General features: G+C 40.8%; 1 protein-coding gene across 2 annotated transcripts in view; it reads right to left on the bottom strand.

The window, feature by feature from the left end:
- LOC125763366 (uncharacterized) overlaps positions 1–25107 on the bottom strand; it is a 391039-nt gene that overhangs the window by 125901 nt on the left and 240031 nt on the right. For both annotated transcript variants that reach the window (XM_049426450.1, XM_049426449.1), the window contains one exon: positions 13237–13398. The gene's annotated coding sequence lies outside the window, so the exon portion shown is untranslated. The remainder of the gene's footprint in view (positions 1–13236; positions 13399–25107) is intronic.

Below are 25107 nucleotides of genomic sequence, written 5' to 3'. Positions count from 1 at the left end.
AAGCCATGAGTTATCAAAGTTTTTTCTTAACTCTTTACATGCTTATAAATTTTCGTAGACATATGATAAAGTCTGAATTTCGGTACTTCTCGAAATTTTCAATTCAGTTGATTTGGACGATGGGCAAAATCTCTTAATTATCGTAAAAGTTTCTGTCCAGAATGTAATGTTCGCGTAGCCGCTACATACCTTTTCATGTTAAGTGTTTAAGTCATTTTTCTATTTTGTTTGTCTAAATTTTAGTTTGAAAAATCAAAAACAGTGTTGGATAGTATCATAATTGATAAATTCCAAAAACAAAAACAGAAAATATAGAAAACATATTTCTTTGAACTTTTCTTCCTGGAATTTAAGTCTTTTTGGTAAGCATTTTTCTGGTTTCGCTGTACAAAGACACTCAACATGACTGTGCAACGATCTTAGTTCTGATAGTTCGAGTTTTTCTGAAAATGATATGTGGCAAGAAAAACCAAATAAACCCAAAGCAAATAGGGCGGAAACTTACGGGTTTTCGTGGATATGTGATTCGCCATATGTGCTTTCATTGTAACTTTTTTGTATGGTATCGTCTCTTGCTGTAGCGAAGGACTCAAGTAATGGCACTCCTTAAAAATAAGACTCCAAAAACCGATCGTTTACTCACCCGCCTACGAAAGGTAAAAGACACACAGAAATGTGGTTGATGAAACAGCGTCCATGCGCTGGTTAGTGCTAGGAGCTATATGCAAATGTTTGGTTCGGCATCAGCTGAGTGGCGAGCTTTTCTCCGCCAGCTGAACGAGCTTAATTTATGATACAGACGTGGAAACAGTTTGAAACGCCCATCACTTGTTGCATGTAAGCTGGCAGAGAAAAAAAATAAGCAAAACGGAGGGAAGAACGAGAAAACAGAAGAGAAAGCATTTATATCATCACTATCGCGAATGCAGCATCACGAATGATGAGAATGATAAAACACATACCACGTGTGCGATCGCTTCGTGTGCTCCACAGCACGAGAAGTAGAAAGGGATGATGTGAGAGAAAGGGAGAGAGAGAGAAATATGTACATGAGTGAGTGGAAGTGAATACGTAGAAACAATGCTCCACCCTTTGGGACAAAAAGGGGAGGGCTTTTGAATGTTGACAACATAATTTGTCTTGCCACAGTGAGCGAACTTATGGAAACGAATATAATTTAGGAAAATTCAAAACACCAACCAATGGCTCCGCAAAATATTCTGAAACAATAGAAAGCTTCTTAATTTTAGCTTAATATTTTAGAAAAAAAAGCACGTGGAAACTTGTTGCTAGCGGAGCGATTTTTTTACATTTCTTTTTTGCTCACATGCGCACACCGAATGCTCCCCAGTGTTGGTGGGGAGTTGTTGGCACCGTTCCAGTCATCTCACTCTTGCGCCGTGATGAGCTTAACAGACAAACAGGGCAAAATAAAAAAAGAGGAAAATATCGCAAAAGCTTTGCGCAAGTCCCCCACCGTCGTATAAAATGCATATAAAGCCAAACGCTTCGTACGAAGGGGAAGCGTTATGTACAGTGTGCTTCGAAGCTTCGGGCATCGGACCGTTGACGGTGGTTTGTTTTGATTCTCATCGAGCTGGGCATGTGGCATTTGTCGCACTGCTCGGTACTTTAGTATCGTTTCGGAATTCGTTCCAGAAGCTTGTGCGAGTCAACCGTATGTACTGTAAGCTGCCACTAAACGAGCTTTGAGCATTCGAACTGAAAGCAAACAAATGAAGCACGATGGTGAAGCGAATACTAATTCATCAACATGATTTATCACTTCCGTATCGACGACATCCAAAGAAGGGGGGTTATGATTGGATACGGATTGTATTTGATTCATATTCCGTAAAGCACTGTTCGAAATGGCTATTATTAAAGGTTTTTTGGGGAAGGTATTTCAAACAAAGTAATGAGGAGACTTAGAAACGGGCTTGAGAAGAGAATATTCTCAATGAGCCATGAAGCTTTTAAAGAAATTTTGTTAGAGTTATTTAACTATAAAATATCATGAGTAAACGCATCAAAGTTAAGGATATAGTTAATAAATTCGGCGATATTGAAACTATTGAAATTACATCAAAAAAGCTTGGGAAAACCAAGAAATAAATGGAAAAATACATTTAATAAAAATGACATTAATATCTCCTAATTATTATCCTATTTCTATGAATACACAAGCAACACATATTTGGATTTTGATACTAACTCACTATTTCCTACTTTAATTACTTTTTACTAACGCCAGGAACCATAAGAACTTGATTGGTTCGCTTTACACCTCTATAGAACACTTCACGGTGTCTTACTAACATCATAAGTTGTCATTAGAATCCATCACGAGCCTTCCGGTCAGATGGTTTAGAAGGCGCACGGTAAGAAAATTATCATAACAACCAACCTCCAAGAAACATATAAATAGCTCCGCCATTCCATGAAATGGTCAGAAATTATGGCATAAATCGCCAACATGCAACGCCATCCGGCGCAAGTCTGCGTGCGTCCCCCCCGGGTTATGCTTTCTTTAATGTATTTATGCATTACTTTTTTTGTTGTTGTTTAGCACCGGCCATCGTTCGGGAGAAACGAAATTGGCCGGTAGGCTTCGCTTCCGCACCTTTCGGTAAACGTACCATTTCGGTGCTAATGAGACCGGGTTGAGAAACCGGTCTGCCCGGGTCGGAGCCACTGCTAAAGCCGGTGGCGCGCGCTGACACGATTTATGAGTCCAGGTGATTAACCGCCGCCAATGTTATTGGAGGGAGCGCTATTTTGCGAAACGCTCCCGTGAAGACCGTGGAGACCATTGCGCACGTTACTTTCGCCCTGGTTAATGAGTGGAAATGTGTCAGTAAGATCCCGGGAAGATCGGGTGGGAAGGTGTGAAGTAGTAGTTGAGGGGATTTTTTTTTAATTCACGTCTTTAAACATAAATTCGTTAGTGCCGTTGTAGGTGCTGAAAGACCGCATATCATTTGGTGTTGGAGTTGTAGGCCACGAGGTAAAAGTGGAGTAATATAAACTTCATAAGTGGAGTTGAAGTGAAGAAATTGTGCAATTTTTGGGGAAGAAAAAATTAGTACAAAAGTTATTTATTCAACTGGATTAACAATCGAAAATCGAACTAAATTTTTCTCCAAATATTTTTGCCCTCATATACATGACCATCTGTTACAGAGTAGCATCCCCATCGGTGTGCCACCTTCGCTCATCGTTCCGATGTTGACAAGTTCACAATATCGCACAGTTATCAGCAGCATCGTAATGATCCAAATAGGCTAATAAACCGCAATTGTCCAGCACCGTTATGAATGCCTTTTGCATCTGTATGCATTCGTTACAGTGCAACTGGGTCGTGCTGTAGATTGTAGTTACTAGCTAGCGAATCCGCTCTTACTTCAGCTCGGTCGATGTTGCAGAATAGTTATGCTGATTATTAATGCTGCTTTTGTCTGTCCCTCCAACATTTCCGTCCTCCTCTATATCTATCCCTTATGAAACGGTGCATATGAAGCGTATATTTGCCCGTGATAAAATCAATCCTACCGGCACCGGCACGACAAACTCTGCAAACGAAGGCAATTACGGTGCTAGTTCCCGCAGGTGTTATGCCAGGGCCATATTTTAACCATGGTCGTGCACAGTGTGTGTGTGTGTGTGACTCCCTTTCGTCGGGAAGGATGTGGTGTCTAATTGAATTTGATTAAATGCAGGAAATATAGATTTCCCAGCGGTTTTTCCTTCGGTGTTGTGTAAGAAGACACGCAATTAATTAAGGCGCGCGCGTGTGGTGTGTAAGGTCTTTACAGGTTGTTAATTTTAATACGCACCTACTCTTCGCGAATTTGCATCCTTGGGCATGAAGCGCGTCAATATTGACGTAAAACCGTAATGACGCATTCCAGACAGTGTCTTGCAGGGCTGCGAAAAGCTGCGATTCCTTTGGAGTTACTAAGATAAATATGAACTGTCAGTGCTTTGATGTGTGCGCACGGGCTTGTGTCAATCCGTTGCCGCACAACTGTCAAACCATTTGGTGCGCCATCGTACATTGATGTTTGCGCTAGTGATTACCGCACCAAGCTTAGATGTTCTTCTTTAGCGACTTTCTTTTTTTAGCCAAATTTTGTTTACTTTTTTCAGCCATGATGCTATGATGTACACCGACAACAGCTGGAGCTAATTTTGTCATCTGAAGATGTTTCGCTTCGTAGGGGACTGGTGGGTGATTTGGAGGAGTATGAGTGACATTATTGGTCCACTTACATACTTCCTGCGTTCGCACAAGTGTACGTATCTAAAGCTAGCTCGTTTTTTTTTCTGTGTGAGTGTGTATCTTTTTCACCAATTTTCTGCTTTCCAGCTAAGGTTATAACAGGCCTAACTTTTACACAGTGACTACGGCACTCCTTAACGCTTCAGCTGGCACTTGGTGCTGGTTCCCCTCTTGCCAGTAGTAGTGTCTGGAAGCTGTACGCCGGGAACAAGTTTAGAAGAGCAAAAATTTAATTAAAACGAATTCGTCAAGCGGCCTACTCTCATTACGAAACCTGCCGGTTAAAAGCTTTCCACCCAGGGGCTTGTTAGATGAAGTGAACGGGTCGTGTTCTTGTGTACCAAATACACATCCCTTCTCCACACACACACACTCATACAGATACCAGATATACCAAACACACCTACATACATCTTCCATCTTCACGGAACGGTTCGTGCAGTGTTACACCCCTCGAGGGGACACGGAGAGGACATCAACGCCGATGCGACAGAAGGATTACACTTCAGCATTATTACTACCAGGCTACCCGTGGTAGCCCACCAAATCTAGCGGACGTTTGGAAAGGGGAAGGATTGTTGAAAAAGTTGTTCATTGGTGAAGTATTTTTTAATTTGCTACCGACTCTAGCCCACCCACCCAGATGCTTCTTAATTAGGATCTGGTCTTGTTCACGGCTTCAAGCATTTTGATGGAGCATCATGTTAGGAAAAACAGTAACAACAGAACAAAAACGGACTGGGAAAACCTTACCAAAAAAGTGGCATTACATTCAACGGCAGAAGCAAGAAAAATAATGGTCGAACATAACAATCTAGATGGAGTTATAATAGGAATGTAGTTGCAGTATAATATACTAATTCTAAAGCAAAAGCTTTAATTATTTCATTTCAGATGCTCCTTTTTAGCCGTGTTGTTCAAGTTAAGTCAAGTATTAGATAATAATAAATGAAAATGGAAAACAAGCAAGTGTGAAAAATCCAGAAAATTTTTTCTCACATTTCTGCAAGTTGAAGCATCAATCAAACTGAAGAGAAGCAGAAAAATGAAAAAATTAACAAATAAAATAATCAAATTTAAAAAAAAACACATTCCAGGAAGAAACCCCCGTTAAGTGTCAGAGCTTTTGAAGCTTATTAATTTACCAATCCTTTCTGCGCGGAAAAGGAAAACAAAGTTTCCTTTCACTAAAAGGCGAATATAAGTTCATTCCATGGACAAATGCTCGATAGTATCAAGGTCGTCCTAGCAAGTGAATGTTGTCAATTGTTTTTGATTCCCCTTTGCTCTTTGCCTTGTATAGTAACAGAGAGTTGTCCACCGATGTCTAACGAAACAATCAAGGCTTGCGAGTTTGCATGGTGTTCATTTTTCGTCTAGTTTTTTTTTTTGTTCCTCTCCTACGAACCGTACTATCATGAAATCTGCCTTCCAAAATGCCACCGACGACGCTGAAGAACAAACAACAAACGATACAATTAACAAGTGGGTGATACTGCCATGAGGTGGAGAGCATGGGGATAGCAAGCGCTCGGAGACAAAACGTTTGCGGGACAGTATCCGGCAAACCATCCCCGATCTTGCACGGTTGTCGATTGTTGGACAAATTATCGAACAGAAAGAGGCATCCCCGTTGTTGTTGTCTTTCTTCGCGGCCCCCACCTCCCAACGGCTAAGGGAATGTCTTTATTATGAGTTTCCTTGTGCTCTTCCTTGTGAAGCGGAAAGTGGGCGCCGTTTCTGCCAGGAATACGGTTTACGAAATCTGATGAACGACGCTGACATAACCCAGACATTACCCACGCTTCGGCCCTTCCTTGAGCTGGTTTTTGTTGTTGTTTTTGTCACCGATACGCCTCCCGTACCTTCGGTTCCCCAACCCAACCAACCGAATTTCGGTGGTGATTCCATTGTTGGAGAGATTGCTTAAGTAAATGAAAAAAGTATTCGCCCATTTATCCCGCCGTTGTTGTTTCCGCGTAAGATTGGCTTACGTTTTTATCTGCCTTTTTCTGTTCTGTTGTGTATCTCTTAAAAACTCGTCGCCACTGACTGGGCGCCTCCTTTTCGACTTCAACCATGATGTGTTTTTGGGTGGTAGGAAAATTGAAGTCCCGACCCGATGGACGAAAAGTTGATGAAAAAAAGGGGTTAAATTAAATTTTGTTTCTGGTTATTAAATTCCCCTGCGCTCGGTGAGGGGCTTATGGTTGTGTAAGACAGCTGGGATTCTGCATATGAAAAAGTGTGGTAAATCAAATTTTGGTCGCTGTGAAGGAGCATGAAGGAGTTTCATTGGCTTTTTGCGCTTGGTTGTAGGAAGATTATTAACAAAAAATGTTAATTTTGCAGCAAACAGTTGTGTCGACGATTGGGAACAGTTTACAAATGGTTGTTTATTTGACGAGAGTTTTAAAAATGGGGAAAACTACTAATAATTTTCTTGACAAGGAATATATATATCAAAAGCGGAAAAATAATTTGCTGTAGTCCGTTTCTTTTAAATCATCTTTTCTCTGTCCCACTGTCAATTTTTGTGGCTGACAAGGGACATATTTTGTCTTGATGTTGTGTTCTACTGCTGAGTTGAACAATATCGATGATAATTTCGTGCGGTAAACTGACGAACCATCTGAAGTAAGGAAATAGTTCGTTAGCAACCATCGCAAACCAATATTGGTTTTTGGGTGGGACAAAATAATGCTGTTCAAAAAACAAAGAACCATATTTGTTCATTCGTGTAATGAGGATGTTGAATACACGCCAAATCAAAGTCGTTTAATAGTTCCGATTGACCCGAAAGGCATAGGGCATAGGTCGGACAATTTGGGTGCAATTTGAAAACAATTATTCGACCACTGTGACGGAAAGTTCGAGGATCACCAATCGCGGTTGAGGTTGAAAGTGTAATGGCATTTGCGGTATGTTAGTAATTGAACCGGCGGTCACAGCAGCCATGCAGCCCTTTACCGATACCGCCTCGAAATGTGTGTCGAATGCAATGGGGGAAAAGTATTTGCGTTAACCCTCTCCCTTCTAAGGGTGTGAACACAGGCGGGGGGAATTGAGGTTAAATGGATAGGTTCTCTAAATTTATTCCACAGCTTTCAGCATGAACGTGACAGGATGGACAATCGAAAATGCAGCCCAACGGGGTACACACACACAAAAAAACGGAAACAAACTATTAGGATGGTTGATTTTGGTAAGTGCAGAAATGTAGCTATCATTTGGTTCCATTACGCGACGTGACACGCATGCGGTGGCCCACGGGCTGGCAATGGATTGTTTAGCGGTGAAACGTTATCGCCACGTCCTTTGGGTCGTGTTGGATAGGTGAAAAGCCATTTTCATGGGCGCTTGGTTCGGGATGGAACCTATGTAACTGACACTAAAACTGGTGTACCAGCCATTTGGAAGCGAAGGTTTATTTAATGAATCCTCAAAAATGTATTTTTTTTTTGTTGGTTTTTGAGGGAATTTAGTAGAATTTGTGGAATGAAATAGATGGAAAATCAAATGGCAATATGAGAATGTGCATAGGATGTTGTAAGAAAATAATAAAAATGGATCATAAAAATTGTGTTAACCGGAAAGATAGGTTTCGTGAGCTGGTAACATAAATATCCTTAAAAAATACACTAGACCTAGTATCATTTCATAGGAAAATATAAATTTATGCCTCTGGTTCAGTTACCCAAAAAAAAAGAGATATATTTGAAGCCCCAAATCAGAGATGTCAAACACGTTTGCAATATGAGAGACATTTTTCACATGGCAAACAATTTCATACAGCGTTTGCATTTAAATATGAACATTGCTATGAACCATCCTGCGAAGATTGTCATTGTAGAAGTAGAAGTAGAAACCACAAGGAATAAAATACAGGACATAAAAATTAGAGAGTGCTCTAAATGAGTTTGGGCCGATAACATATCATTTAGATGGTGTTATGTGGTCTTCCAATAAACGTAAGACTCTCAAGACACATCAGTTCCTTGTAGACGCCAATCCATCTTTATAGTTATCTTAAAAATTCATGAAGAATTTAAAGCCATCCTGAAGTTTGACATGCCTGCAATAGAGGAAAAGCACCGTATGACTCAAATGTGTGCTTGTATTAAGCATTTTTTGTTCAGTTTCTTTCAAACCATCAGCATATATTCAAGTTTAGTTAGCAAATTCTATCATTTAGTTCGACATAGTACAACTTCACAACGACCATCATCATGCCGGAGGGAAAAATAAACGATTGCTCGATTGCGCATATGTGTATTTTTCTAATACTATCATTAGATGAAAAACAAAATTCCCATTTCATGATGGTTCCCATTTGCACCATTTCCACCCATGCCCATGGGTTTTAGTATTCCTCCAATCGTGTGGAAATGGCTGGGTATTAAACATTTCCCGGGAAATTTTGACAATCGCTTTTGAACATTGATTCCCGGTTGGAGGTGCTCTTTTGATGCACCAGGAAAGGTGGGCGAATGGTGAGTCAATATTGAACAGCAGTCCTAGTCCCGAAGGGTGGCCTATTGTGACGCACACATCGCGCACAAAATGTGCATCGATGAATAATTTAGTTTCATTCCGCTAATTAATAAATGTGAAATTAATTTAAACATGCGGGCATAATAAATAAGTTTTTCAGCGAACACCCATCCATGTGTATGTGGTGCGTTCTATGTTTCTGTTTTGTTTTTATTTCCCATTTCACTGGGCCAGTTATGGTTGTTATGGTCACCGGAAGTGGTGGTGGGTTTTCACGGTACGGCCTGAAGCATTGGAATGAAAGAGAAAAGCTGAACTGCTATATGCCGATATTTAAATTCGACAATCTAACTCATTCCTTTTTGCACTGCACGTCCTTGCCACTACCACCCGGTTGGTTAGCTTGCAGGGGATGAAAAAGGACATAAGCTACCCCCATTCTGACATTGCTCACTCCTCCATTCGATTCGACACTAACCAGTTGTGCCAGAGTGCTTGAGAACGATTCGAGCGTGACGAATCGAGTCATTTTAATTGCTTAATTGGAACTGAGGTTTTACCACCCTTTCTCTCCAGCGTCCGATTGTCGTCCAATTCCGGGGCCGATTGTGGATGGTCTATTTCCAATGCTTTCAAACCAAAAATAAAAACATAAACAAAAGTTCCACTGAGTTGGGTGTAAATTATCGATTTCCCTCTATCTCTCTCTCTCGGCGGGGGTTTTGGAACGAGGGATATTGTTCTTTTGTTTTATCCTTTTAGTGGGTTTGCGACAGCACAAAACAATGAATGTATTTTTTGTGTTTTCTTTGCTTGAATCAAATATGTAGAATATTTTATTACAAATGAACCGATAGCATTTTTCCGAAAGCGATGCGAGTGATCGTAAATCTGTTGTTCTGTGGAATAAATTTAATAACGTTTCTAAAACAAATTTCGCATGAAAAACAAATAGAATTTAGCCTCCGTTACAAAGGGTTCTTGAACGGAAACGGATTACAGCAATATTTGGTCGGAGCCTAAAACACCAACAGGAAGCGAGAATAAAATACAATAAACAACCGCTCTCGATGCTGTAGCTAATTTTTATCGCCATTGTGTACAATATATCTTAAAAATTCATACACAATATCCCATTCTGTTACGGTTTTCCAACAGGATGTGGACGAAAGGATAAACTTGCTTTTTGGGGAGATCGTACGTTACGCAAGCCAACTTTTGCATCACATATTACACAAAATTGAATTGAAAAACATGGATTTTATATGCTATTATTTTTAACCGCCACATGGTCGGTTGGTGTGGAGGTGTTTTTCTCTCTCGCTTTCCTTTTGTATGACCTTTGAAAAGTGAAGTTTTGGAGGAAAAAAATTTCCCAATGATCGCCATACACCCCCGGTACGCAGTACCATCGCCACCAGCTTCTAGCGAAAGCTGGAGAAAAATTCCACCCGCAATGAATCGTATTTCCATAAACGATAATATTGAAAGTTAACATGATTTAGCAATGTCTACGTACGGATGACTGCGTCGATTGGATGGATGGATTGGATGGATCGATCGGTAATTGAAATATGAATATTTAACCGGTCGACAAATATGGGCGAATTTTTCTCGCTATCGTTGCCGCGGTCGCACTACGCCGGCTTTTGTGTGCCGCTATCCAGGCGAATGCACCCAAAAAACCCAAGCGGTTTTTGAATAGTTTTGCGATTGTTTTGGGTTTTAATTGAATTTAAATAAGGTTACCCTTATAACACATGCTTTAAAATATTTCGATGCGGTGGTTTCGTTTCATGCATTTGTAATGAAGCAGCATGGAAAAAGGGAGGTTCAGCAACGGTGAAGCGTTACTGGAGAACGATTTAAATTTCTTTTGTTCGTGATAAAATAAAATCAAATAAAAGAGGTACAATGCTGCAATCGATTAATTGTTAAACAATGAAATGCAATCGTCTATATAATATCACCGAATGCTTCAACATATTGTAGCGGGTTTTAAGAATAAAATTTTATTACAAAAGTTTCATGCAAATGATGAAAAAAATATGTTAAACAATATTCACAAAATAAATATATGTGAATTTACTATATAGACGTATTTTGCGACACTTTTTTCTAACGTCATTAGTTATTAAACGTTTTAAGAAAAAACACAACAGTCGTACCCACTCTAGCAATTCTTTTTAAAATGTTACATGCTGTAATATAAATTATATTTAATGTGAAAAACTAAAACTTACTACCACATCAACTACAGACGTGTCGGTAAAACAAACATCTCATTAAATTCATTCACTCATCGCCATGATTATGATGTACGTAATTATCTCGACCGGTGCCTACAATCGGTGGTCGATAAATGTTGGCAACGGTTGTTGCTCCTCCTGCCACGCGTTGCTCGTCCTAAGGACGGTGAACCATGTTAGTACATTTACCATAACGCTTTATGCGAAACTCGTAACCTATCCGTATGCTAACTCATTGTAAACAGAACAATCAGTAGAGAGAGAGAGGAAGAAGTAGGGGGTAAAAACCAGTAAAATGAAACCTTCTCAAAACGAGCAATCATGGAGTTTGGCATTGATAGGAGCATAATTAATCTTCCCTCGCCTGTCCTGTCTCAATCATGGTTTCTGTTTAAAAATCGGGGTTTTTGCAAAAAAAAACCCTAACCAGATCCCATCGACCTTTCAATCGCCGCTCGAGATGATGGGTCGTTTTACCCACATGTTGACCGAACGGCACGCCGCTAATTGTTTGGCCTGTCGGGCTCATCCCTAACCGCGCTAACGGCGCGCTTACCAGCGGAAGACGATGAGCCCACGAAACTGTCCATCACAGACACGGCACGTGGTGAAGCATCTTCATTTAAACAGTTTCGATCACCCTATGACACGCTAATGTGGCCCGAACGGTGGTTGTTCGCCGGGTGGAAAATTGTATCCCATTGCGTCAGCACATTTCCGCAAACTGTTTCGGGGTGCTGTCGTGGCCAAGTGGATGCGCGAACGTACGCATTACACAGAAATGGGAAATCGACCGGAACCGGAGACGATTAGGCCCCCGGCTGGAAATATCCTTTCCGGGCACAGCACCGTTTAGTTCTAAGAAGTGCTTTGCATGCGCTTGATGATCATCTGCATTATCATGACACATATTGGGGAGATAATGGTGATGAAAAATTGGAAAGAAAATGAGCGGGGGAAAAGGATGAAATTATTCAACGACTGTTGCGTCATATTAAATGTGTCTCGTGTAAGCCTGCTGCATCATTTACTAATTAAATTTCAATATTATAAAAAACAAAACATCGGGCACTGTTGAAGTCGTGTCAAATTGATGAACCATTTGTAGTTATGCCAATGATTTTCAATAATCATTTTGATTACATAATTTGCCAAAAATGCGAACATCTGTTTTACGTTATTAACCTCAATTTCCGCTGTAACGTTTTTAAATTAAATTTCTCCAACATACAAAGTGAGAAGTTTTCAATAGAGACGACGATTTTAAAATATGCACGCCTTCGCCTCGCAGTTCCGACGGTTGCTCTTAAAATATTCGATAGCACCCTTATGTGGTATAAATTATGACTCTCGCTCTTTTTTCCCGAAATTGCCAAAAACGTTCGGAAAAACCCTCACATCACACGTTCACATGATTAGGAAAAAAGAAGAAACAATTCCGGTAGTATAAGACACTGTAGCACACGTTACAACCTTGTTGGAGGGGCAGTGATTTCAATCGCGCCGTCGGCATTTCATTGTGCCGTGTGAGTCTTGCGAATGGATACCGCAATAAAATACAACCCATTTAAAATATGTTCCCTTTTTCACTACCGGCACTGCCGGCGTGTCAATGGGCGGGGTTGGGAAAAATTCGATGAAAATTTATGCTTTTTGAAGCTTAGGAATGGTGAATCGGGTCTGTACAATCGTTTTGCAGCCCAACATCATCTAACTGGGCCCTAAGCCTATAGTGGTTGTACTGGAAAGAATCGTTCCCAATTTCCAGTTTCTGCTACCACAGAAGCATTTGAAGAATGAAAATTGTTTCCCTTTCTTTTCAATCGGGTGCTAATAAATGAAACGATAGACCCAGGGAAGTGTACAGAACCGAACTGAATTTATAGCTAATAAGTATGCATAAAATTTCCATTTTGCATCATTTGCATGCACTGGTTCTAATTCGGATGGCTTCCGAACATGAACACATTCCAGCAATTCGCTCGTGTATCGTAAAGAATTATTAGCCCTTACATTTCTTCCTAGCGTCTTCCACAAGTCTTTAGCAATTTTTGGGCAACTCTTCTGGTTCATTGCTTTGAATGCATTATTTTGGCCACTGGAAGTCTAAACAATTGATCGAAAGAATGTGTGACATTTTCCTGCTGACAGAAGACGTTACAAAACAGCCCACAACGGACCCAAAGTTTGGATAATGTTAGCACGACTTACCCATGTGGCTTGAGCTACATTCCAGCACATTCCTTTCACAGTGTTCTTCTCAGGAGCAACATCAGCCATGGGAACTAGGAGACACTCACATCTGATGGTCCATTTAACACAAACCCTTTCTGGTAACACTGAGCCATAGATCCACCTCCCGGCTGGGACTAGCTAGAAAGAGAAGATAGTGATAAAATCTTTAATAGCATTTGATGGTTTATGCTTAATTTACTCCAGACTGTATCGCTAGAAGGGATGTTGCGGACGGTCTTCAAAGGACTGGTGGTTTTCATGCTGTAGGGTGCAATTTTTGGGGTGGGTGGTGACAGATGTGTATGTGTGGTCGGTAAATTGTTCGAGTTTTTGCCCCTGGGAGACGGAAGCAGTCAACATTGTTCATGGTTCGTTAAGCGTCCAGCATGAGTGAAGACAAGATGCGAAACAGCAAGGATGTGGTAGTGATGAAATGTTGTCAAATCATGCTATCAAAAGTGGGTTCGTGATTTGGAAGAGATTGATTCTATCACCTTTCTCGGCTTGTTTTACTATCTGGCAATCTTTGACAAGAATTACTCATAGCTGAATCGTTAATCCAACAGCGATCGTAAAATTGACTTACAAGAGTTTTGCAATGATTTTCCAATAAAGATTTGAAGAAACTGGTTTTGTTAACGAGGACTTCAAACTGAACTCAGTAAGTTTGCAATAAAACACTTCAATTTCGTGTATCCGAACAAGAATTCGGATTCTTCCACGAAATAAGAGCGGAATAATTCCTCAACTCAATAAAAATTCAATAAAAACTCAACTCAATATCCATTGGATCTGGAGATCAAGCTGAATGATCGTAGATAGCCTCGTATGGATGCTGACTGTGTCAAAAGCAGAATTGTAGAATTTGGGACAAAAACATTCGACAAGTTTATCAAATGACAATGTCCCTTTACAATTCTTGGGCTTTTCGATTGACTAAAGATGTATGATAGCATATACCTTCTGTCATCAAAACTTCAATGTAGGTTTTTAGTAATATCAACGTATTTTACGCCTAAAATATACATATTGCCTGTTTCGTTTTGTTTCCTGTATCTTTCTAAGGTAGCCTTAAATAAACCCAATTTATTTTAGCTCTCGCTCTATGGACCTGATGATCAGTCCACATATCCTACCAGCACGTGTCGCAATCGATAAGATGTAATGTTTTATTAAAACACAGTACCTTCGTGATTGAAAGTTTTCGGCTAACACAAAAGTATTCATTACACCATCAATCACTAGGCAGCCTTAAACACAATAGAGAGAGTTTCCCGCTGCAGCCCCAATCATTCTCCTCCATTTTGAGGGAGCAACATACTGTGCCACATCCGAACACGTCAGTCGCACTGGTTGTGCTCTCTATCGGCACTTTCGAAATCAATCAACCCACCATTAGTGACACCTGTGCGGCCCAGTGGGAAAAAGGTTGGCCTAACAATCGTCCCATCCCATCGTATCCCACCGCCGAGGTGGGTGTTGATCTCACTTTCTTGCAGCATAGCATGACATTCGATGGGTAAGTTTTACCCCATCACCGGGGCAGGGAAACTTGTTGCCCTCAAAACGGTACAGAAGCTGTGTCGATGGCTTTTTGGGAAAACTTAGCTAATCATCATCATCGTCGTCATCGTCGGATGGGTACACCCTTCTGAAATTCGTCCCCATCACCGAACCCGTCGGTTGGTTGAAGGATTTCGGTCGGTCGCAAAATATTGGAGGAAAAGTACGAACTGTACAAGCGCGGGGCTACTTTTGAATAATTTATGATCCACCTCCAACTCCACCAACCCACCGTGTACGTGATTACGTGTGTTTGGGTTCGATTTGCACCCGCCAGAAAGCGATCGTACTGCAGATAGGGTGCCGTTCGCTTGCTCCGTTCGTGAGGTGTATCACGTGTCTTCGGCAGAGGCAGGCAAGAAAATGATAGTTTGATTGCATTCAGGTGCTAATTACCTTTTGATGCGAAACCGAGTTTTCCAATTCCGATCGCATCGGTGTATCGTATCGGAGTATCCTGGCACACATGTTATGCCGTTGTTGTGCCGGAGAATCCTTGAAAAAGGGTTTGCTTGCCATTTTTATCTTTCTCACACAAAGTCTTTTTAAAAGGGGTACGTGCGCACCTATGGTCGCTATGTCTGGCAAACCCTCCGGGAAGTATTCGGACAATGGCCAGCCTTCTATGCGCAGACCGAACCAAGAAGAAAGGCTCATTTAAATTTTCTAATCGAAAACTAATATTTTCTTAGGTCGAAGGCCTCACGCATATGCAACTTCGTACGGCCAAGCGTTTTTGATGATAAAAATCAGCAATGTAGTCCGTCAGGAAATTGGCAACCTTCTTCAATACTGCCCACCGGTTGGCTAAGGTATTTTTAAATTCTTTTTTGTTGTATGAAACACATTCTCTAATGTTCGTCTCATCGAGAAACCTTATAGCATATTGGAAACGAAGCTTGGTTCCATTTGTTTTCCCGCTCGAAAAGGGTCAGATTGAGAAATTTCCAACCCAGCCTTGTACGGCCGACCGTATCGGAAAATGCTACACCCGGTCATTTACTGACGGACACATCAAAGATTGCTATTGCTGAATGCCAAGAATGCTACATCCTGCCATTGTACGGTACTAGCGAAATGGATCATCCGACACCGAAAGGTTTTCACTGTTAGTCTTGTGCCGAAAAATTACACCTATCCGTCGGCATCGTATGGAACCTTCGTTCGTCCAGCTGTACGGACGGAAGTGGTCAGATATTTTTGGTTTCGTAAAAGGGATGAACAGCTCTTGGGTTGGGAGATATTATAAAATATTTTGCGAAACCAAAAATAACAATAACACACCCTGGGTAAAACATGTGAAAAGGATTTTTCGGCAAGGACGAAAAATGAAACGATACATCGGAAAGGGGGAATTTGGGCGAAACGTTCATAATACACCGGTTGCTTGTGTCGTGTGCGTCACACCCTGACAGTGTGCACAAGTGGAGTCCACTTGCTAGGGTAGGAATTGAATTATTTCCTTCCGTTCATGTCCGAGAGTACTTTTGGTTTATGAATTCTTGAAAATAAAAACAAAGGGTAAGGCGTAAAGAGTGTAATGTGAGTGCATGCTCTAATTACTTTATTAAAAGCCATTAATTATTCGAAATGGATCAGGCTTAAGGTAAGGATACGCAGCGTAAAGATACGGTAAATTAAGTAAAATAAGTGTGAAACGGTTACCTAATGTTACATATGCTTTGAATGCGTGGTTAATTACATTACAGCAGCTTAATGGAGTAATTTATGTTCAGTATGAATTAATCTGGACTGTTTAAAGACTTGCAAAGAGGATATCTCTTCCAATTTTTAAGATCCATTTGGATCTTCACATCCTAGGAAAATATTGTCTAATGAAATGGTGTGGAATGACATTTTTTTAAATGGGAAGTAAAAAATGTAGATAAAACAAATCATTTTGATACATTTGGATTCTCCTAAATCAAGTTGCACTAAAGCTCAATATATAACGAACATAGAACCATAATTCTACAAAAATGGCTGGCAGTCCAGTCTTTTCAGAATGTATTGTTTTCTTTTAATTTAGACGAAACGATCGTCCCACCAACACCAATAGCTCGATCTGGAGTACCAAAAACCTTCTGCAAGTAGAGGAAAATCTCAAGCGAAAGCAGACTAAAAAACACCAAAGTCGGAGCATGGTAACTCCATCCAGGCTTCTTATCGGTGAACCATCGGAAAACACATCATAATAAGCCGTTCGAACAGTGTGTTTGTGTTTTGCGTGAAGGTAGTGTTCTTCTCCTATTCTGTGTGTGTATACGATTGGGGTGGGCATACTGTCACCACAGAAACCGGACATTCGAAATCCGACGGTACCAATGTACGTATCCTTGGAAGCAGACCCGAAGCAGTAGTTCATGCTGAACCAGTGTGTTTTGAAATAAACGGTCAAGGGTAAGAACGCAAACAGGAAGAACAGGGAAGGATGTGAACGAACAGGAAAAAAATATGTCCGTTTTAATAGCCTCCAGATAAATGTCGTTGGGAGAGCCACGCGCGTGTAGACTGTCCAGCATTGCAGGTCGTCGTGTGTATGTGAAAGGGAAGCGAAGTTCCTTCCTGAGTAGGTTCAAACTGTGGACATTGTCTTGTTAAAAGTATTGTTGAACGGATGGACCAAATCCCTTGCAGAAATCGTTTTCGGAATGGTAGCCCGAGGCAACGTGTTTCTGATACAGGTACGAATACGATACATCAGAGTTCCGTGAGGGATATGATAAGCTTCAGAACTCGTCCACTACGATATTCTGGTGTTCAGGTTTGAGCTCTTTTTCAATACCTGCTTGAAACCGAGCCTGTTTTCGTGCGTGATATCTTCCGAATGAATGCAGGGAGCCTTAAAGCGATCTTTCAACACTCCTAACGTGATGGTAATGATGGATGGCTCGTTTTAGAATGGTGACTCAGTCATGAAGAATGAAATGCATCACCCCAAGCACATCACTAAAATGCACTGGGTGCCACCTTTCTATCGCAATGATTATATTCAAATGAGACTGGAGAAGCATCAGCAATGATTAGATCTTAGGCTGAAGTGAAAGAATTTCGAAAAAAGAAGAAAACTTTTCTCGTCTAAATACAGCACAAGAAGTAGTCATAACTAAAACAATCAAATTTAGTTTGAATCCCACAGTGATTCACCAATTCATTAAGATTTATGGTTAATGGGGCATCAACTATAGAGTATCTTTATAGTTCACTCATTCTCCAAACAGAAGATGTTGAGGAGATTGAACAACTCTTCGGTCGTAAAACAGTATACTGAAGAATAAAGTTCCACATTACCATCGGTACTTCTCTTTCGTGAAAAATAGAGCATTAGGGGTAACATTACAGCTATTTCACGCTTGCTAAACATTACCGGACATGTCTTAATCTTGATCACCTTCGGTTTAATGAAGATGTATGGATTTTAGATGGTTGACTTTATTATTGTTTAGAATATATTTAGATAAAACTGTTCCTCTTTAAAGTCGTTGTAGAGCGAGGTGTCTTCGCAGTATCTTCCGGCAAAGCTGATAGTTTCGCGTTCTTTTTGGTAGACTTATGGACAGAAAAATTTATAATTTTATAACCCTTGCTGTTGTGGTGATCAACAGCACCTTCATTAACCTTCCACATTCGATCGTGAGTCCGAGGGAAGGGAACAGAAAAATTCTCTGCTTACCTGAGTACCGCATCGGACTAAAGTATGAAAAGATGCTAAATTTTTTTTTTAATTCGAACCACGAGAACTTCATTCAGGGGCTCGGGTTTGGAGGCCACTTTTTTACCTTTTCCTTGGATCAGTCGATCGGTTAAAAGTCGCACAAAGTTTGCACCCTTTTGCGTAATGCCCATTCTTCCCCAACCTTTTCGAGCCGGTCGTAAGTCATGGTGGGTTAAATGTTTATTAATGAGCCGAAAATTAATTATTGATGAATTCGACTGCAGACACGAGAAAGTTTGTGTGTACCGGCGAAGAAAAAAAACAATCACTTTTTCATCAATCGTTCAAGCGCGTTGTTTAATGTTTTACGTACTTATACAGGTACTGCCTACAACTCGGAACTCAGTAGAACTGCTCGGGAAGTTTGGTTTTATAGCTACCAAGAAGAAAAAAAATTCCCCCTCGAAAAATTAAAAAACCTCATAACTGAAAATACCCCAAAAACCGGGGGCTGGATAAAGTTTGCGAGTTAATAAATTATTACCTTTCGCGTTTGTGCGCCAGGTTCATTATCGCCGTTGCTGTATGTATTATTCGGCTTCTTTTCCGCGTCAAGCTTTGTAAAACTTTGTATGGTTTCTGGTCGCGGTTCGATTACCAGGCCCGGTTCGATCAGAGAACTGGCCGTAGGTAAGATATTTCCGCAAAAGGCTTTTTTGGTAATAAAATTTTGCGATGAAGCTGGTTGATGTACTTTTTTTTTTGACCGAGCTAGACCAAGTGGAAAATTGATCTGCTAGCAAGTGGTGCGGGACGAATGGCAAGCTTGAAACAATTTGACGCTAGAATAAATAGCTAGCGAAATAGTTTGACGAAATTGTTCAATTACCCGTCGTTAGGGTTAGGGTTATTTATTATTTTATATCTTAACACAGACAAGAATTCCTTTCATCATGCTGCAAACATTCCCACAAACGTTTTTCATTCATATTAAACAGTTAATTCTGGCCAATCCCTGAAGGCGTCAACAATCAACAGGCTTTGTTGCACCCAGAGAAGCTCAAATTCAACAACCAACAGGCAATGTTTCTTCCCAATTTGAGGTCATCAAATTTCTTTACCTTGCATTTATTTGTGAACACTTTTACCCGTGATTATATCGATAAAAATGTTTTTTATTTATGTGATTAAATGGGCTTTCCCTTCCATTGCCTTTACCACGATCACGTTCGGTGTATGTTTCCGTCAAATAAATGAAATCATTATCCAACGTTGGTCCACGCATAGGTCAACTCCCGGCCTAGCACCGGTTAAAGGGATGCCTGAAAAAAAAAAGAAATCCTTCCGGTAGCAAATAATCCCGTGCCGTCAGATCCGGTAGCGGTAATTTTGTTTTAATTGCAGCACACGCTCATGCATTCATACGCACACGTACACGTCTGGAATGGGGTAAATGGGCAAAACTCGAAACCGAACGCCCGGCAAGCGTTTCGTCCGTGACCGGATATCAGCCCGGTGGAGGGTTTTTCTCCCCGCGGGTCGGTAGGGAAATATGAAATCCTCATAAACATGTGAAATTTAATTTAATTACGATAAATTATTGAAATTAAAATTAATTAAAAATGAATGCGCAGGTACGGTGAGTGAGTATGCCTGCCTGGTGTGCCTGGAGTATGCCCTGGTAAGGGTAAAGACCATTTTGGAAAAAGCGGCAAACGGATGTTGGATGAAATATGCGTCATGAAACTTTTGGACCAGATGCGCGTATGAGCGGACAGCTGGAGGAAGCATGAACTCTTTTGCAGCATAAATACATTTTCCAATAGTGGGCAATTATTTGCAATATAATATGCCCGTCATTCAGTGCCATTTTTATGCCAATCCGTACCCAAACAGTTCCGCCACTCGCCTAGTGACACAGTGGGTGATAAACGTAAAGGAATTCCGTTGCAATTGTACTGTTAAAACAGGGCGTCGGAAGTATTTTCGGCAGCATAAATGGTCTGACTTTTGTGCATTTATTTTTGTTTAAATATTTTTTATGACGGCATTTCTTTTTTTTTTGCTGCTTCACTGATCCGGTGCAATTGAATTGCAACAGGCTTGCCGTCGACACATCGCACCAATTGTTTCGTCGGCTTCACATTAATATATTTAATCAGCTTTCATTGGCGAGTGTACGTACGTTGATTAATGGAAGGGGTTGTTAGAAAATTTTATGCACTCCAACAAGCTTTCCAAAGCCACACCAATATTTTTGGTATGATCTGTAATTCATGAATTTATTAATTTTTAAATTATTATATTCAAAATAATTGAATTTGAAAATCAATTTAAATAAAATAAATTTCAAGGTAACTGAGCTTTCTAATAACCTTAATTAAAAAATATTTTAGCTTCAAGTACATAGTAAGATTTTTTTTATCACAATTTCGACCAACTTATCTACAGTTTTCAGCGTAAGTCACGCTGAAATATTGCAGAGACTTCATTTAAAAGCAGTTGCTTAAGATTTCCTCCACTGTAAAGCTGTTTTAAAATCGATGAAACCCTTTAACCACAACGATGCAGCTAGTAACGGACCTTCTCCCAATTTCGATTGTTGGCCACAAAATAAGGACACTGGGTACGGACGTTCATTAGCCGTGGACATATGGCAATGTGACGCTTTGCAAAAAAAAACGGAGCACAGAGGAAATCGGAACCCCACAATCGGTAACGCAAAACGTCGCTCGGATGCAAAAGCATCTCCGGGTTTTGTGGTTTTCCATGGCCCGGTTAAAGATACCTTAGTAAATGCTTCCAGCATCGGTCGTCTGTCCTACGTAGTACGTAAAACAAAAGCTACCACCACCCCGGGTGGGTGGTGATGGTAACCAACTGATGGGCAGGGATGTGAACAGAGTCATCTTTCCCTCTCGTCAGCGAAAATTCACGCGAATATGAACCGGTGGGGTTTTCTTCTTCGTCCTAGGCTTATGTAGGCCTCGTGACCGATCCCAGGAATTGCTCGAAATGCCATCAGCGTGCTGGGGTAATATCAGGACACCAGGCCAGATAGTGGTTATGATGAGGTGCACAACGACGAGTGCATTTTTATATCCTATACCCACCGAGCAGCGCGATCCGCAGCGGTTTCGTGTCACCGGAACCGGTCATCGACCATTGTTTCCATTGAGGCAGTCGCTCCCATTACACGTCAGCTAGCTTGCGGTGGAAAGGGAGGGGTTCTTCTTTCCGGAAAGCTTTCACCCTTTCTGTGCTACTGCATCACCACAGACACAGCAACTTCCGAGCCACTTTCGTAGCAAGCGGAGAAACACGATGTGACAGACCGTTGTTACTGGGTGAATGCTTTGCATGTTGGCTGTTTTAAAACAAAGATGATGACAGTGATTTATGATTTTAATTGTTCTATTATAATTAAATTAAATTAAATTAGTTAGACGGTTGGCAAAAGTGGCGAGGAGGCGCGCAGTGTGGGTGGTATTCATCGGTGTGGAATTTATATCGTGGCCTCACAGCACGACAAAACGGCATAGGAAGGATGAAGCCGCAAACAGAATGTCCTTGCGCGTACATATTTTTGGCCATGGTTTTTCCGAGGGTTTGGAGGCGAATTACCACTACCATGGCCTTCTCATCCAGATTGTTTAGTACTTTCTGTGTGTGTGTGTGTGTGTGTGTGTGTGTGTGTGTGTGTGTGTGTGTGTGTGTGTGTGTGTGTCTATTTCATTCAAACGGTTATTCGTCATCGTCCTTCATGTTGGTGGGGTGTTGGATAGGTTTGAGCAGTTTCGCGGTGATCCACTGGAGGTGTTGAGTGGACCTTAGAGACAAACATTCCGGTGGCAGACAGCGTGCAGCTGCTTGTTTCGTTCGCGAACAGCGTCGTCCCCATTAACTTCATCCCGGAGCAACATTTTATGAAAAATAAGCTGCTTATGTTTCGCCGGCGGTTTTTTATTCTTTCGTCTCATCCACCTCAGCGCCTTTAGCTGTTGCAGTGTGCTGGCAGGTGTGCATCAAAACTGGGGAAGAGTTATGGGCGTATTTCACCCAAGCAAACTGGTCGACAGAAACTTTTGTAATTAACAGCGATAAGCATTTTAATGAGAATCGCAGCTGATCGTACTCAACATGGTGAATCAGGTTAAAGCTGCATAAGGTGAAAAAGTTTGTAAGCAGGCACGGTGCTGAAGAAATGCCCTCATCCTTGTGACTTTTGCTGGCGAACAAATCAACGCTTGGCGGGAAACAGTAAATATCGCGAAACAGAGGTTTTACTACAATCGGTCATAATTACCTGTTAAACGAGTTGAATGTACCTTTAAGCATTAAAAGGTTTAAAATGGGATGTAAAATCGATAAGAGAGAAAAACACACACTTTCCATAGAAATAACAATTAACAATAGGGACAAAATAATAGATTCAAACGATTGTTTTTTTTTGTTTTGCAAAATGATTAAATTATCGAATTACCCATCACAATCGAGCTTAATAACGCTTTAAATGGATCCTTAATTAACGACACCATTAAAACCGATAATGTCCTCCACATCCCTCTGATGGGGGAAAAACGGTTTAGATGTGTATAGATGCACACAACACAAACAAAAAAAAAACACAAAACGATGCAAACATGGTACAAATTTGATGTGACTGTTTTTGTGTTTTTTTTTTTCTATCAATTTGTTTCCTTTCCCAGCCTGGAGTCGAGTGGTTGAAATATCTGTTTGTTTAATGTCGCCGTAAAGGTCCTTCCGCTCGTGGGCCAGTGGGTTGTGTCAGGTATTAATTTCATCAATAACGCATCATCACCCTGCGTGCGTGTCCACCCGGATCGGAAACGTAGATTTTTATGCACGAACAAACAGCAAATGTAGCTCGGGACCGGTGTGCGCGTTCGTATGGGCGCCGCAAGCACATCAAAGCCGGACTGCAAGCGAACTGATTGATGGAAAAGGTAATTAAATTTACGGATTTTTATTCCAAACTATACCTTTTCCCACCCTTTAACGAGAGATACGCGTGTGCGTGTGTACTTCGTTTTTTTTTTCACTGTTTTATTAGGGCATCATTTCAGCTGGTTCAACCAAGTATTGTTGTTTGTGCAGATGTATAGAGGCGATATTTTTGCTTATTCGCTTTTTTGTTTCCATCACCATCATTTAACTATTCATTTTATGGTGATTTTGACGTTGAATGCGTCATGTTTGATGTAGCGCTGATCGGTATGACACTTTGCATACAGGCAAAGTGCAGTTATTCTGGTTTTTTTTTTGCTTTTAAAGTTTGCATTACAAAACAGAAGCTTGCAGCAACGAAGCAGGAAAATGCAAACATAAGTACATAAAAAAGGGTTTTTTTTATTATATTAGCTCTTCAGGAAAATTTTATAATGATTATTTTGTTCAGTATCGTGTTTAGTTTTTTCCCCTTCGTACTCATAATATTTTGAATGACTTTTGAAAGATTTTTTTATACTTCCTGTTCATCTGTCCGTCAATCATTAATTATTGAAGCTATTAGCACTAATAGCCTGAAGCGTGAAACGATTTTTATTATGCTTTTCAATAGAAAAATAAACCTTTGTTTTGTTATTGAAATATATTTGCTGTAAACAAAATCCAACCTCATTTTATAATGATTTTTATACCACCACTAGGGAGTTTTTTTTTTACCAGGAAAGTAAAGTTTGAAGTTCTTAAATATGCATGTTTGTAAATTATGGTCCACAAAGCAACTCCCATGTGCATTGAAAATTCCATGGATTTTTTTCTAATGCGATTTTCACACCATCACAATATTCAGCCTTTAATAAAAAAAAGAATCTAAACCAATGCCTAATATCCGGCATCCAAATCCATCATAGTTAACCGTCAATCAGCCAGTCCCACCAGTACAGGCAAACTAATTTTGTTCGGAGTAAAACTTTACCATTACCTGCCAATACCAACCCGCAAGTCCCCTAATCGAACCATCGAACTCAGTGAAAGGATTGATTTTAGCCCTTTCGGCCTTCACGGGCACCGGCCAGCTTATACATACATGTAGGCTCGGAACAGGGAAAAGCTTTTCCATGTCCTACAGTCAACCGCAAATCAATCACGGCACGGTACCGTCTTCGATGATGGTGTACGGTACCAACGGTATGGTAGTAGGGGACAGCCAGGGAACAGCAAGATTCTAGCCCTTGCCTGGGATAGTTGTTCCATAAATTATGCACACACACACATACACCATTCCCTTTTACCTGTGCCTGTGAATCCGTACCATGTTGTACGTTTACGATTTGGATACGAATTGGTCAGGTTCGGTGAAGGTCCTTCGCTGCACGCAACAGCATCAACAAGGCAAAACGCTGCGTACGCTTGTGATGATTGTGCTTGTTGTAGCACGGTTGCACCAAAGCGAAGAAGGCACCGGAAGGCCTTACGTATGGTCTAAGATGCGATTGTCAGGAACTAATCCAATAAACACACTAATTAATAAGTGTTCCTTATAACATTGTTTAATTACATTTTCCCGGACGATTCCCGGCTGGAGTGTGGTTTAGGATTGGAGGGAGCGGAGGAAGAGAGTAGAGGGAAGGGACGGGAAGATGTAGGTGAAACAGGTTCATCTT

This window comes from Anopheles funestus, chromosome 2RL, assembly GCF_943734845.2.
Source record: "Anopheles funestus chromosome 2RL, idAnoFuneDA-416_04, whole genome shotgun sequence".
NCBI lineage: Eukaryota > Metazoa > Arthropoda > Insecta > Diptera > Culicidae > Anopheles > Anopheles funestus.
Note: the sequence above shows the minus strand (reverse complement) of the source record. Positions and strands in the feature narration are given on the sequence as shown.